This window comes from Cervus canadensis, chromosome 12 (assembly GCF_019320065.1).
Source record: "Cervus canadensis isolate Bull #8, Minnesota chromosome 12, ASM1932006v1, whole genome shotgun sequence".
Lineage (NCBI taxonomy): Eukaryota > Metazoa > Chordata > Mammalia > Artiodactyla > Cervidae > Cervus > Cervus canadensis.
In genome coordinates this window covers 38,628,305-38,642,191 of record NC_057397.1, presented here as the reverse complement: position 1 = coordinate 38,642,191, position 13,887 = coordinate 38,628,305, and the positions used below count along the sequence as shown (strand labels likewise).

The 13,887-nt window shown below is 36.2% G+C and overlaps 1 long non-coding RNA gene across 1 annotated transcript in view; it reads right to left on the bottom strand.

Annotated features, from left to right (window-relative positions):
* Nucleotides 1-264: 264 nt before the first annotated feature.
* The window catches only part of LOC122450886, a 33,567-nt gene continuing 19,944 nt past the window's right edge, over nt 265-13,887 (bottom strand). Inside the window, exon 4 of the long non-coding RNA XR_006272263.1 lies at nt 265-340. This is a non-coding gene — a long non-coding RNA (uncharacterized LOC122450886). The remainder of the gene's footprint in view (nt 341-13,887) is intronic.

The following is a 13,887-nucleotide window of genomic DNA, read 5'->3' as shown; positions in this document are numbered from 1 at the left end:
AAATATATTTCATAGAAAAGTGAAATATGACTTGGTAAAGCATTGCATTTAGCAGATAAAAGGCATAGAGTTTGTCCTCAAATTTTGGGTTCTGCTTCTGTGTTTCTGTTTAGTTGTTCAGTCATGTGCAACTCTTTGTGACCTTTTGGACTGTACCTCCTCGGTCTGTGGAATTTTTCAGGCAAGAAAATTGGAGTGGGTTGCTAGTTTCTTCTCCAGGGGATCTTCCTGACCCAGAGATGGAACCCACGCCTCCTGTGTCTCCTTCATTGCAGGTGGATTCTTTTCCTGATGAGCCATTGGGGAAGCTCCTGGGTGGGTGGAGGTATCATTGACTGAACTGAATAATAAAAGGAAGGAAAGATTTGGAGGAAAGCTTGAGTTCAGCTTCAGACATTTATAATAACAATAACACCTTTAAGAGATAATGCCAAGTAGTAACTAATATATGAACCAGGAAATTAGAAAGGAGTCCGGAATGGTATTTAAATTTGAGACCCATCAGCATGTGTATTGCATTTAAAACCATGGGAATGGATGAAATTGCCTAGAGAGATAATTCTGCATTAGAGGTTATAAAGTCTATGAATGAGTCTTGAGGATTTCTAGGGATTTTATAGAAACTATTCCTCAAATGTGGTCTGTGAAATAAGTGTCAGCATTCCTTGAATGCTTCTTAGAAATGCAGTGTCTCAGGAGCCACCCCAGACCTGTTGACTCATATCTTGCATCTAGAAGACCTCTTGATAATTAACATGTTACATTTTGAGATGCACTTGAGAGTAGGTTTTGGGAAAGGAAACTGAGAAAAGAAAAGAAAAAAGGAGAACCAGGAAAATATGGTGTTATGAAGGCCATTGGGAAAGATGACATGAAAATGTTTAAGGAGTAATCACTAGTTGCAATGACGTTGGGAGGATATTAAGATGACAGAATGAGTGTGCCTTAAATTTAACAGTGTGGGGTGTGATAAGTGATATTACCCAGAGCAGTTATGATGGAGAAATGGATGTGGAAGCCAAGAATTAGGTTAGTTGAAAAAATGAATGGGAAGTGATGAAAAGGCAACAACCACAAGGAGACAACTCTTTAAAGAAGTTTGCACTTGAAGGATAGTGAAGCTAGGTCAAGAGGTGAAAAGAACGAGAGGCTGAAGAGGGAGTCAAAGTGGATGCTATCAACACAAGCAATAATAGATGATGAGTAAACATTTAAATGTTAATGAGAATAATAAACTACAAAAATATTTGTAAGCAAACAGGAGGTGGATAAATTGAAGGAGCTTAGTACTGACAAAAGGGAAAAGCAAGGAATTCCAAGTGAACATGAGGAGTTTATCTTTGAGATGTGACGATGTTTTCTTTATTGTTAGAGGAGAAGAAAAGTATATAGATGACCATAGGCTCAGAGATATAGGTAGAGGGATGATTAGGGAATGTACGTTCAATGTTTCTAATATGAAAGAAAGTCATTTGCTAAAAATGAAAGTGGAAGGGTTGCCAAATATTTGATAAAAGGAAATCTTTTATCTTGTTAAATAAAAATTATTAAATTGATAACAACTCTTGCAGGTTTTAACTAGCTCAATTTTACAGATAATAAATTTCATGAACAAGCTTGAATATCAACTCAGCAAATTTACTTCAGATCCATTCTTTATCAACTACAAAGACAACTTTTTTGTGGAGAGAATTTACTAGAAAAACATAAGAATAAAATTCATAGTGATGAATTTTAACAACCATTGACCATATTGTACTATAACCAGCAAAACACTGTCCTTACACAAATGAAAACTGACTTGATTTCACTGACTCACTTTTTGTCTTCACATTAAATATATTCATATGGGCCATTAAGAGAACATAATAATAATAACTAGCAGCAAAAGTAATTAACCTTTGTATAACAGTTCATAAGGCATTTTAACATACTTTATTTTACTATGTATTATCCCATAATATTTATTTACTAACTGAATACATTTTCTTATAAAAAAGAGTTTTTTAAAGATTTTTTGATGTTGGATCAGAAGCAAATTCTATTAAGATGGTTTATCTCTCATAATATTGTTGTGCAGTCAAATTAAATAAAATATATGAAAATACTTTATTCCAAAAGAAATTTAAAACCCCAATATTAAGAATACAAAAAGAAAGACAAAGTTCAGGAAAAGAATATCATTGCAATTTTCAAAACCATAAGCAAAGTCCTGACTTACCACTCAATGGATTCTGATGAAAGTTGTATTTTATGGTAATATCAACTTTGGGGTTGACCATAAATAATTAGTGAAAGTATCCATTGGTTGGAAGAATACTTTTGAGATAACTATTCTCAATTTTATGAAATAAGAAACTTCCATAGGAAGCTATTCAGTACACTGTAAAACAATATGTTCTAAGAAAAGCTTAGGAGATTCTTGGAAGATTACTCTACACAACCCTTTAATGTTGCCAGGACAGTAGAAAATGTAAGAGATAATCACTATTGGGTTTGGTAGCAGCTAAAGTACAATTGGGAAAATATCCATATGCTTTATGCCAAGATGTAAGAGGAAATCATAACCACAAGGAGTGACACAAAAGATGAAAGGGTTGGGAACCTAAAAACAATGATTGCCAACTCTGCAAGAAACATCCTGAGGGGTTGGGGCAGTAAAAACAAGTGAGCAAACAAACAATTGATGTTTGTCAAAAGGCCAAACCATGTGCTAACTAAACCAATCTCTGTTCAAATCTACAGACAAAACTATCGTCTCTTAGGAGGCTTGACGATTCATGCCTACGAAATAACAGGAAAAGTAGGAAGCTACTAAAAATATGAATAAGGAAAACTCAGCAGTAATATACCCATTCTTTCCAGAAGAATTTAGAGTTTGACCTCCTTATCTTTTACTTTTACACAGTCCCTATTTCCCTCTCCAGGGGATCTTCTCTACCCAGGAATTATACCCAGGTCTCCTGTATTGTAGGCAGATTTTGTACCATTTGAGTCACCAAGGAAGCACCCTTCACTTTCTCCTTATCTTTTACTTTTACACGGCAGTACACTGTCTAGACTTGTCATAGCTTTTCTTCCAAGGAGCAGGCGTCTTTTCATTTCCTGACTGCAGTCACATTCCGTAGTGATTCCAGAGCCCAAGAAAATAAAATCTGTCACTGCTTCCATTGTTTCCCCATCCATTTGCCATAAAATGATGGGACTGGATGCCATGATCTTTCTTTCTTGAATGTTGAGTTTTAAGTTATCTTTTTCACTCTCCTCTTACACTCTCCTCAAGAAATTCTTTAGTTCCTCTTCAGTTTCTTCCATTAAATTGATATCATCTGCATATCTCAGGTTGTTGCTATTTCTCCTGGCAGTTTTGATTCCAGCTTGTCATTCATCCACCCAGCATTTCACATGATGTACTCTGGATATAAGTTAAATGAACAGAGTGACAATATACAGCCTTGACAGCCTCCTTTCCCAATTTTAAACCAGTCCGTTGGTCCATGTCTGCTTCTAACTATTGCTTCTTGTCTTGCATACAGGCTGCTCAGGTCTGGTATTTCCAGCTCTTCAAGAATTATCCACAGTTTGTTGTGATCTACAAAGTCAAAGACATATTAACTCTACCTTCAAATTTTTTACATTATAACTGTTTGTTTTTAGTTTATATTTTACATTGGAGTTATTGTTTTTGTTTCGTCATTAAGTCATGTCTGACTCTTTTGCCAGCCCATGGACTGTGTAGCCCCCAAGACTCCTCTACCCATGGTATTTCCCAGGCAAGAATAGTGGAGTGGGTTGCCATTGCCTTTTCCAGGAGATCTTCCCAACCCAGGGATTGAAACCAAATCTCCTGCATTGGCAGGCAGATTCTTTCCCACTAAGCCACATGGGAAGTCCAAATTTCCATGTGTCATAAAATTTTAAACTCACTCCAAAGCAGAAGAAAATGTGACCCAGGATCAAAAAAGAAACTCTCAACAGAGGATGAAACATGAATACTCCTGATGTCAAATTATTCTACAGGGACTTTGAAATGACTGTATTAAAAGTGCTAATTTATCCATTTAGTTCAGTTCAGTTGCTCAGTCGTGTCTGACTCTTTGTCACCCCATGGACTGCAGCACGACAGGCCTCTCTGTCCATCACCAACCCCTGGAGTTCACTCAAACTCATGTCCATTGAGTCAGTGATGCCATCCAACCATCTCATCCTCTGTCATCCCCTTTTCCTCCTGCCTTCAATCTTTCCCAGCATCAGGATCTTCTCAAATGAGTCAGTTCTTCACATCAGGTGGCCAAGGATTGGAGTTTCAACTTCAGTCCTTCTAATGAATGTTTAGGACTGATTTCCTTTAGGATGGACTGGTTGGATCTCCCTGCTGTCCAAGGGACTCTCAAGAGTCTTCTCCAACACCATAGTTCAAAAGCATCAATTCTTAGGTGCTCAGCTTTCTTTATAGTCCAACTCTCACATCCACACATGACTACTGGAAAAACCCTAACTTGGACTAGATGGACCTTTGTGGGCAAAGTAATATCTCTGCTTTTTAATATGATGTCTAGGTTGGTCATAATTTTTCTTCCAAGAAGCAAGTGTCTTTTAGTTTCATGGCTGCAATCACCATCTGATTTTGGAGCCCCCCCGCAAAAAAAATAAAGTCCGTCACTATTTCCACTATTTCCCCATCTATTTTCCATGAAGTGATGGGACCAGATGAGTTTTCTGAAAGCTGAGCTTTAAGCCAACTTTTTCGCTCTCCTCTTTCACTTTCATCAAGAGGCTCTTTAGTTCTTCACTTTCTGCCATAAGTGTGGTGTCATCTGCATATCTGAGGTTATTGATACTTCTCCTGGAAATCTTGATTCCAGCTTGTGCTTCATCCAATCCGGCATTGTGCATGATGTATTCTGTATATAAGTTAAATAAGCAGGGTGACAATATACAGCTTTGACATACTCCTTTCCCAATTTGGAACCTGTCCGTTATTCCATGTCCAGTTTTGACTGTTGCTTCTTGACCTACTTACAGATTTCTCAGGAGGCAGATCAGATGGTCTGGTATTCCCATCCCTTTAAGAATTTTCCACAGTTTTTGTGATATTCACAGTCAAAGGCTTTGGCATAGTCAATAAAGCAGTAGTAGATGTTTTTTTGGAACTCTCTTGCTTCTTCAATGATCCAGTGGATGTTGGCAATTTGATCTCTGGTTTCACTGACTTTTCTAAATCCAGCTTGAACATCTGGAAGTTCATGGTTCACATACAATTGAAGCCTGGCATGGAAAATTTTGTGTATTACTTTGTTAGCATGTGAGATGAGTGCAATTGTGTGGTAGTTTGAGCATTCTTTGGCACTGCCTTTCTTTGGAACTGGAATGAAAACTGACCTTTTCCAGTCCTGTGGCCACTGTGGAGTTTTCCAAATTTGCTGGCATATTGAATGCAGCACTTTCACAGCATCATCTTTTAGGATTTGAATAGATCAAATGGAATTCCATCACCTCCACTAGCTTTGTTGATAGTGATGCTTCCTAAGGCCCACTTGACTTCGCATTCCAGGATGTCTGGCTCTATATGAGTGATCACACCATCATGATTATATGGGTCGTGAAAATCTTTTTTGTACAGTTCTTCTGTGTATTCTTGCCACCTCTTCTTATCTTCTGTTTCTGTTCAGTTCAGTTAAGTCGCTCAGTCGTGTCTGACTCTTTGTGACCCCATGAATCACAGCACGCCAGGCTTCCCTGTCCATCACCAACTCCTGGAGTTTACTCAAACTCATGCCCATCGAGTCGGTGATGCCATCTAGCCATCTCATCCTCTGTAGCCCCCTTCTCTCCTCCTGCTCCCAATCCCTCCCAGCATCAGGGTGTTTTCCAATGAGTCAACTCTTCACATCATGTGGCCAAAGTACTGGAGTTTCAGCTTCAACATCAGTCCTTCCAATGAACACCCAGGACTGATCTCCTTTAGGATGGACTGGCTGGATCTCCTTGCAGTCCAAGGGACTCTCAAGAGTATTTTCCAGCACCACAGTTCAAAAGCATCAATTTTTCAGCACTCAGCTTTCTTCACAGTCCAACTCTCACATCCATACATGACCACTGGAAAAACCATAGCCTTGACCAGACGGACCGTTATTGGCAAAGTAATGTCTCTGCTTTTTAATATACTATCTAGGTTGGTCATAACTTTCCTTCCAAGGAGTAAGCATCTTTTAATTTCATGGCTGCAGTCACCATCTGCAGTGATTTTGGAGCCCAAAAAATAAAGTCAGACACTGTTTCCACTGTCTCCCCATCTATTTCCCATGAGGTGATGGGACTAGATGCCACGATCTTAGTTTTCTGAATGTTAAGCTTAAGCCAACTTTTTCACTCTCCTCTTTCACTTTCATCAAGAGGCTTTTTAGTTCCTCTTCACTCTCTGCCATAAGGGTGGTGTCATCTGCATATCTGCAGTTATTGATAGTTCTCCAGGCAATCTTGATTCCAGCTTGTGCTTCTTCCAGCCCAGTGTTTCTCATGATGTACTCTGCATATAAGTTAAATAAGCAGGGTGACAATATACAGCCTTGACGTACTCCTTTTCCTATTTGAAACCAGTCTGTTGTTCCATTTCCAGTTCTAACTGTTGCTTCCTGACCTGCATACAGGTTTCTCAACAAGCAGGTCAGCTGGTCTGATATTCCCATCTCTTTCAGAATTTTCCACAGTTTATTGTGATCCACACAGTCGAAGGCTTTGGCCCATACAATTTCTGTCCTTTATTGTGCCCATCTTTGCATGAAATGTTCCCTTGGTATCTCTAATTTTCTTGAAGAGCTCTCTAGTCTTTCCCATTCTCTTGTTTTCCTGTTTCTTTGCACTGATCACTGAGGAAGGCTTTCTTATCTTTCCTTGCTATCCTTTGGAACACTGCATTCAAATAGGTATATCTTTCCTTCTCTCCTTTTGCTTCTCTTCTTTTGGCAGCTATTTGTAAGGCCTCCTTAGACAACCATTCATCCATTAAACATAAGGAAAACATTCTCCAAGTGAGACAGGATTGATTGTGGAAAGAAAGGAAGGCAAAAATGTTATGTTCCTATAATTGCAGAAGAATGGGATCAGAAGCCATAAATTCACAAGCTTCTTTAGTAATTATTTCCATTGCAGCACTCATTGTATCATTTATTTTTGTTTCTCTAAGTAGTTTGTACATATCTTGAAGACAAGAACTTTGTGATCTTGACCACTACTGTATCTTCAAGGTCATCATAGTGCCTGGTACAGCAGAAGTGCTAAATAAAACTGTGCTGAATGGATAAAGAATAAGAAATAAAAAGGTTAATAGTGACTTTATTGGGAGCAAAGTAAAGAAAATAAAGAGAAAATTCATTAAAAATTAAGTAATATTTCTGGATTGCCAGAAGAGTATCTTTATTCCTAATTTACTTCTAGTGAGTGTCTAAACAGTGCAAACAACTTAATGAATTTCTATAAAGTGTATACCTTGTTGAATTAAATACTGAATTCCTTGTGTCATCCTAACTTTGAACCATTTTAGCCCAACACTAGAACTTTACTATAAATAAAATTTTTAAATATATATATAAAATTTCAAACACCAGAATTTAGCTATTCATCAATCATTAGTTGCAGGAAAATTTACTCTAATGTGTGAACTTTACTGCAGTCACCTTAGTAGCCTCAAAATGTGAAAACAACAAAGTACACAAATCTTGAGAGAAGGCCTTCAAGGCAGCATTCTAGGCTGCACAGTGAGGAAGTGACTGGAGAGTTGCTAGGCAGGCCTGCAGTGAAGCCATGTGGGAGACAGAAGAGAAAGGAGGAGGTGGTATTTCTCTTGGTCAATGTCTTCAACCAGCGTTGCGTGCATGCATGCTCAGTCACTTCAGTTGCGTCCAGCTGTTTGAGGCTCAGTGGACTGTAGCCTTCCAGACTCCTCTTGTCCATGGCACTCTCTAGACAAGAATACTGGAATGGGTTGCCATTTCCTCCTCCAAGGGATCCTCCCAACCCAGGGAACAAACCCATGTGTCCTATGTCTCCTGCGTTACAGGCATTCTTTACCGAAGTCACCTATGAAGTCCTTCAAGCAGCTTTACTTCATGCACAAACCTTCATGTCAGTATTTCAAAGTCCACTTCCATTAAAAGTGAAAGAAATTTACAAAGATCAAAAAAAAAAAAAGATTGATTTCAATGATATCATGTAGGGAGCAATGGGGAGAATAAATTGAGGTAAGAAAAATAATTTTTCTTCATCTGGAATCTTTATAAAGATTTCCCTCTGAACTCTGTTAAAAGGATGGTGGCTGGTTGGTTTTTTTGTCTGTTTGTTTTTTGTTTGTTTGTTTTTGTCTTGGTAATCTCTAACCAGAAAGAAAGTCTATTAAAAAAAAAAAAGAAGAAGAAAGAAAAGTGAAAGTAATAAAGAATTAAAAAAAAAAAAAAAAGAAAATGTGGGACATCTTTAACAAAATCCCAGAAGAGTCTCTGAACAGGAAACACAATAAAAAGGCAAAGCTGTGTTAATGATCAGGTTCAGCCCTTAGTTATGATTTCCCTTTTATCTCTTGCATTGAATCCCTGCAATAAGAAAAAGAGAAAGGCTATGCTACTCAATTCAATTTCATGGCTAAACAGTACCATCTGTCAAAGGGGTATGATGGCACAGGAGCATTTACTGCAGGAGAATATTCCCACTTCCTCTGCACCCCCTTAAAACCTTGATATGATTTATTACTTGATGTTTACTCTTAGGGCTCAGAAATGAACAACTGCATCTGGCTTCTAGTAATTCAGATGGTAAAGAATCTGCCTGCAATGCAGAAGATCCGGGTTTGATCCCTAGGTCAGCAAGATCCCCTGGAGAAAGGAATGGCAACTCACTTCAGGATTCTTGCCTGGAGAATTCCGTGGACAGACCATGGGGTAGCAAAGAGTCAGACATGACTGAGTGACTGAACTGAACTGAACTGATGCCAATATTAATAAAGTACTACAAACGCACCATTTGTTCAGAAGAAATAATCCAATTTGGTAGGAAAATGGTTAATTGTAGATATTTTACCTTAAAAAAAAAATGAAAGTATGCTTCAATGTTTTTGAGACACTGAAGAATCTTGATATGCCTCTCTGAGTACCTTAGCTCTTTTACACAGGGAAAAAACCCATGGATCCATGCAATATAACTTAAACTTACACAAAAATCAAGAAATTATGTGTTCAGAAATTTTAAGAAAACTTCCAAGTGCCATCCACTCTTGTATATTGTGGAAAATAGATGATAAAATGTGAATTTCTCTACCATATTGAGAAAAATTGATTCCATTACTAGACAGACTTATTATTAACATTGTTTTTTGATAATAGGTGTAGGTTTTAATTTTTCTTTCAAAAATCAATAAATGCATGCTCATTAGTAAGAAATAAATGACATCACCTTGAAATATTTTTATACAGCTTTTTGTCTTTCTGATATAACATTTTTTTCTTTAAACATTTTGCACAAGCAATGTTAAAGCTTCAAGATACTTTTTGCCCAATTCCAATTAAAACTTCATTAGGTCATCATGCCAATAAATTTGAGCTGCAGTAGGCGTTTTTGTATTTATTCCCAAAGAAGACTGATACTGATGGGCAATTCACTAATCCATTTAAGGAGAGGAGAGAAAGAGGGAAAGTGGGAAGAAGAGGGGAGAGAGGAGAGGGCAAGACAGGACAGAAGAGAGAGAAATGGACTTATCAGCAAATGAAACGTGTGTTAAATTCAATTCACGGTGAAATCAACCTTCTGTCAGATCATAGGGTGCTTGCTTTTGACACATATTTATCCTTAAGTGAGTCTTTATTGTTCTGTTAATTTGTACTTTTTTAATGGATTAAACAGATATTTTTGTATTTATATTTTATAAGTACTTTGTGAAACTGGCATGACTAAATAGGCATATTTTTATGTTTGGAGTTAAACACCTGTTCTTCGGTGTGGATTGTTGTATAACAAATGAGTTAGAGATGTTAAAAGCATCTATTCATTTCAGAAAGTACATTTTCTGTGTATCTATTTCATTGCAGAATATTTTTTTCTCTTTATGTGTTTCAGTTTCCATCACTCATCTTTGAATGTCTTTAAATATGTTTTTCAAATCCCCTTCTGTTGTGCAACTTTTCTCCGTGGCAGTCTCCTGTCTGCAAAGGTCATTTACTATAAAGTTTACTGTATATGCCTAATTTTATATTGTGCAATAAATCTTCAACAGCCCCTACATATGACAGGTCTAAAGGTTCAATCAGAGGTTGGATGTATCAATGTTTAATGCATTTCTCAATAAAAAATTAGCACATGTCTTCAACTAAAATAAATGTTCTTGTTTTATGTGCTCTGTTTTACAAGACTATTAAAAGGTTATTTTTATTATGGTTTTAGTATTCAGATAGGCATAGTATCAAATTGAGCTGTTAGATTAGTAAAGTAAAATACACTGTGAAACATGACTACATTAAATTTGAAAAATCTAAAAAATACAGGTGATCAAGTGTGTGGAGACAACAAAACAAAATGCATTGGTCTACATAGAATAATGAAATGTTGTGTTTTTTTTTATATTTGTAAAAAAGATGGCTATGTGTTAAAATCTGGGAAGTTAAATTTGCATTTTCTTTAAAGGTGAAAAGGATTCAAAGTATTTTATTTGGAACAGCAAGTATTGTATGAACAATGACAAAAACAAAATCACTGGTTCGTTTTCCAATTATCAACATCTGAACACTTACTTCAAGATGTAGACCCTTTCTGATTCATTACAGTATTTTCCCACTTCAATGGGACAGTCTGAAAGCTAAAATAAAATAAATGATTTAAAATATTCTTATAGGTACTATAAAGAGTAATCCATTTAAATTAATGTTTATATGTGTGTAATATATAATAATTAAAATATTGAAGAAATAGTGTATATATACATATCCATTGTTTTCAAAGCAAAACACTTTGTAGTATAAAAATCTCATTAATCCTTCTCATAAATTATTTCAATATAGAGACTTCTAGAGACCAAAACCATGTTACAGATCTGAAATAGAAATCAACACAGCAGCATATGCACATTAAAATTGATATAATTTTAAGACTCTCCATGGTCATTTGGAGGGAAAATATAAGCCATCTTGCTGATAGAATCAGGAGGCTCTCATATTCAGTCATTTAAACCAATGCAATTTCTAATGGTTTTACTGTGCTGTGGTGAATTTACTATAAATCCCACCCGTGTGACAGATTCAATCAGTCCATTTGTTGGAATGACAGGTCATATTTGCAGCAGAATGATCCAGCACCAAATATTTCAAAATCACTAAAGATATTAAAAATGACAAAGAATGAAAAGAGCAAGAAAATCTTAGTCAGTACAATACAATTTCAGAAATGAAAAGCTGCTTAGATAACTACAAAATTACCTGCAAGAAGTTGCTATCAAATCTTACATTAAGGATATTTTGTACTTTAATTAGCTTCTTTAGCTAGGTTTGACAATATCCTTTTTGGCACAACTATTCTGTATCATAATTTCCATTAAGAAGCAATAAAGCATGCTGGAAAAAACACTCAGTACTTGGAAGCTTTGGCTTTGTGACCTTGAGGACATCTCCAAGCACTGATCTCCCCAGCTGGAGCATACAAAAACACCTGCAGTCTTTTTTCTCATAGTTGTTGCTGTTGTTTAGTCGCTAAGTCGTGTCTAGCTCTCTGCAAACCCATGGATTGTAGCCCATAGCCCACCAGGCTTCTCTGTACAGGAAATTTTTCCAGGCAAGCATACTGCAGTGGGTTGCCTTTTCCTTCACCAAGAGATCTTCACCACTCAGGAATAGAACCTGCGTCTCTCCTAGATTATAGGTGGATTCTTTACCACTGAGCCACAAATGAAGCCCCTCACAGTTGGGGCTTAGAAAACAAATTTTGAAAAATCATCATGATATGATGGTACTAAAAAACTGCAAAGCAACAGACACTTGTAAAATGCGATAGTTATTTTCATAATTTGGTGTTAAGAAATTTGTTTAAATGAAAATTCCTCTGATTAACCTTTAAAATTGCTTTATCTTAATACTGCTTTGCAAATTGTGTTGCTCTTGCCTCATAGAAATTAACTTTCTCCTTTTCACAGTAATTCATTTTCTGTATATTTTCTATCTCATTTTCATATATCTAGGTAAGGTTAAATAAAAGAAAGGCAAAAATTGCACTATAAGCTAATATACTAAAGTTATCTCTAATTTCTTTTTTAAAAAATAATAGAATTATAGCTATTAATCAAATTAAGCTCCATAAGAAAGTTACAGAACATGAAGTATAGTTTTAACTAAAATATAGAGAATGATCATTCATCTCAATATGGAGCCTGGAATATTCTCTCTGAAATATTTGGAAGTCCCATGGAATTAAAATGTAAATAAGGACTCCATTTTTTCCTGAAGGTCAAAATCCTGCAAATAACTTTATCCTGAACTAAGGAATTTAATGGACTTCTCAGATGGTTCAGTGGTTAAAGAATATGCCTGTGATGCAAGAGACACAGGAGATACAGGTTCCATCCCTGGGTCAGGGAGATTCCCTGGAGAAGGGCATGGCCATCTACTCCAGTGTTCTTGCCTGGAAAATCCCGTGGACAGAGGAACCTGGAGGGCTACAGTCCACAGGGTCACAAAGAGCTGGACACAACTGAGGCAGCTGAGCACACACAGCCCAGGGAATTTAATACATTTCCCATAGAGAGTTAGTTACTAAACAATATAGTCCAAAAACATCGAGAAAATTAAGGAAAAGGATGATCATGAAGGTATAAACTATGTGTAGACACTAGTCTATCTTGCACAAGCAGAAGGTAAGTGATATTTAATGTAAAATTATAATGTGTTAGTTTTCTTACTGTTTTCTAACTTTGCTTTTAAATTATTGCATTATCATAAAGCATGTTTTTCTCATAATTGAAGAAATTGTGTATTAACCTATCATAAATGACTGTTTTTAATATAACAGTGTTTTCAATACTGTATTATGAATATATCTGTAATACTGTATGCCATAAAATTTTTATAATAGTTCATTTCTTAGCATACAGGCAAGACTACCATGAAGCAATCCTATTGATTACACTAATATGCCATAAAGCTATTGTATTGCTACTCTTTTGTTATCAATGCATGAATTGTTATGCCCCTGTAAATAAATATGAATACATCATCTTTTCATTTTTTAAGTCTAGTGTAGTAATACACATAACATCTACAGTGTTTGGTGTCATACAAGACAAGATATGATACTTTGACTGACAGATGGATGATTCAGTTTATAAACAGATGGTGTAAAGTTAAGGGATTAATAAATACAGTCCAGTACTGTAAATGTATTTTCTCTTTCTCATGATTTTCTTAAAAGCATTTTCTTTTCTCTTAATATATTTCTTTGCCTGCATAAGAATACAGTATTTAGTACATATACAGGATATGTGTTAACCAGCTGTTTATCAGGAAGGCTTCTCGTCACAGTAGGCTATTAATAGTTAAGTTTGGGGGACTCAAAAGTTATGCATGGATTTTTGACTGAGTGGGATGCCCCTAACTACCTTGTTGATCAAGCGTCAATTGTGCCGCATGAGTTCTTGAGCACGTAGCTTATTCTCTTTGTTTCTTGGAGTGTCAGCATCTTCCTTTGTACAAAAACGGTACTCATAGTACCTAAAAAACAAAGCTGTGAGAATTAAGTAATATCTATAAAACTACTGAAAAGGGCTTGACTCATAGTAAGCAGGTAGTAAGTGCTATGAATTATTATTATCATTGTTACTAGTTTTATCATTGCTATTCATTGATCAATTTTCTTACTCAT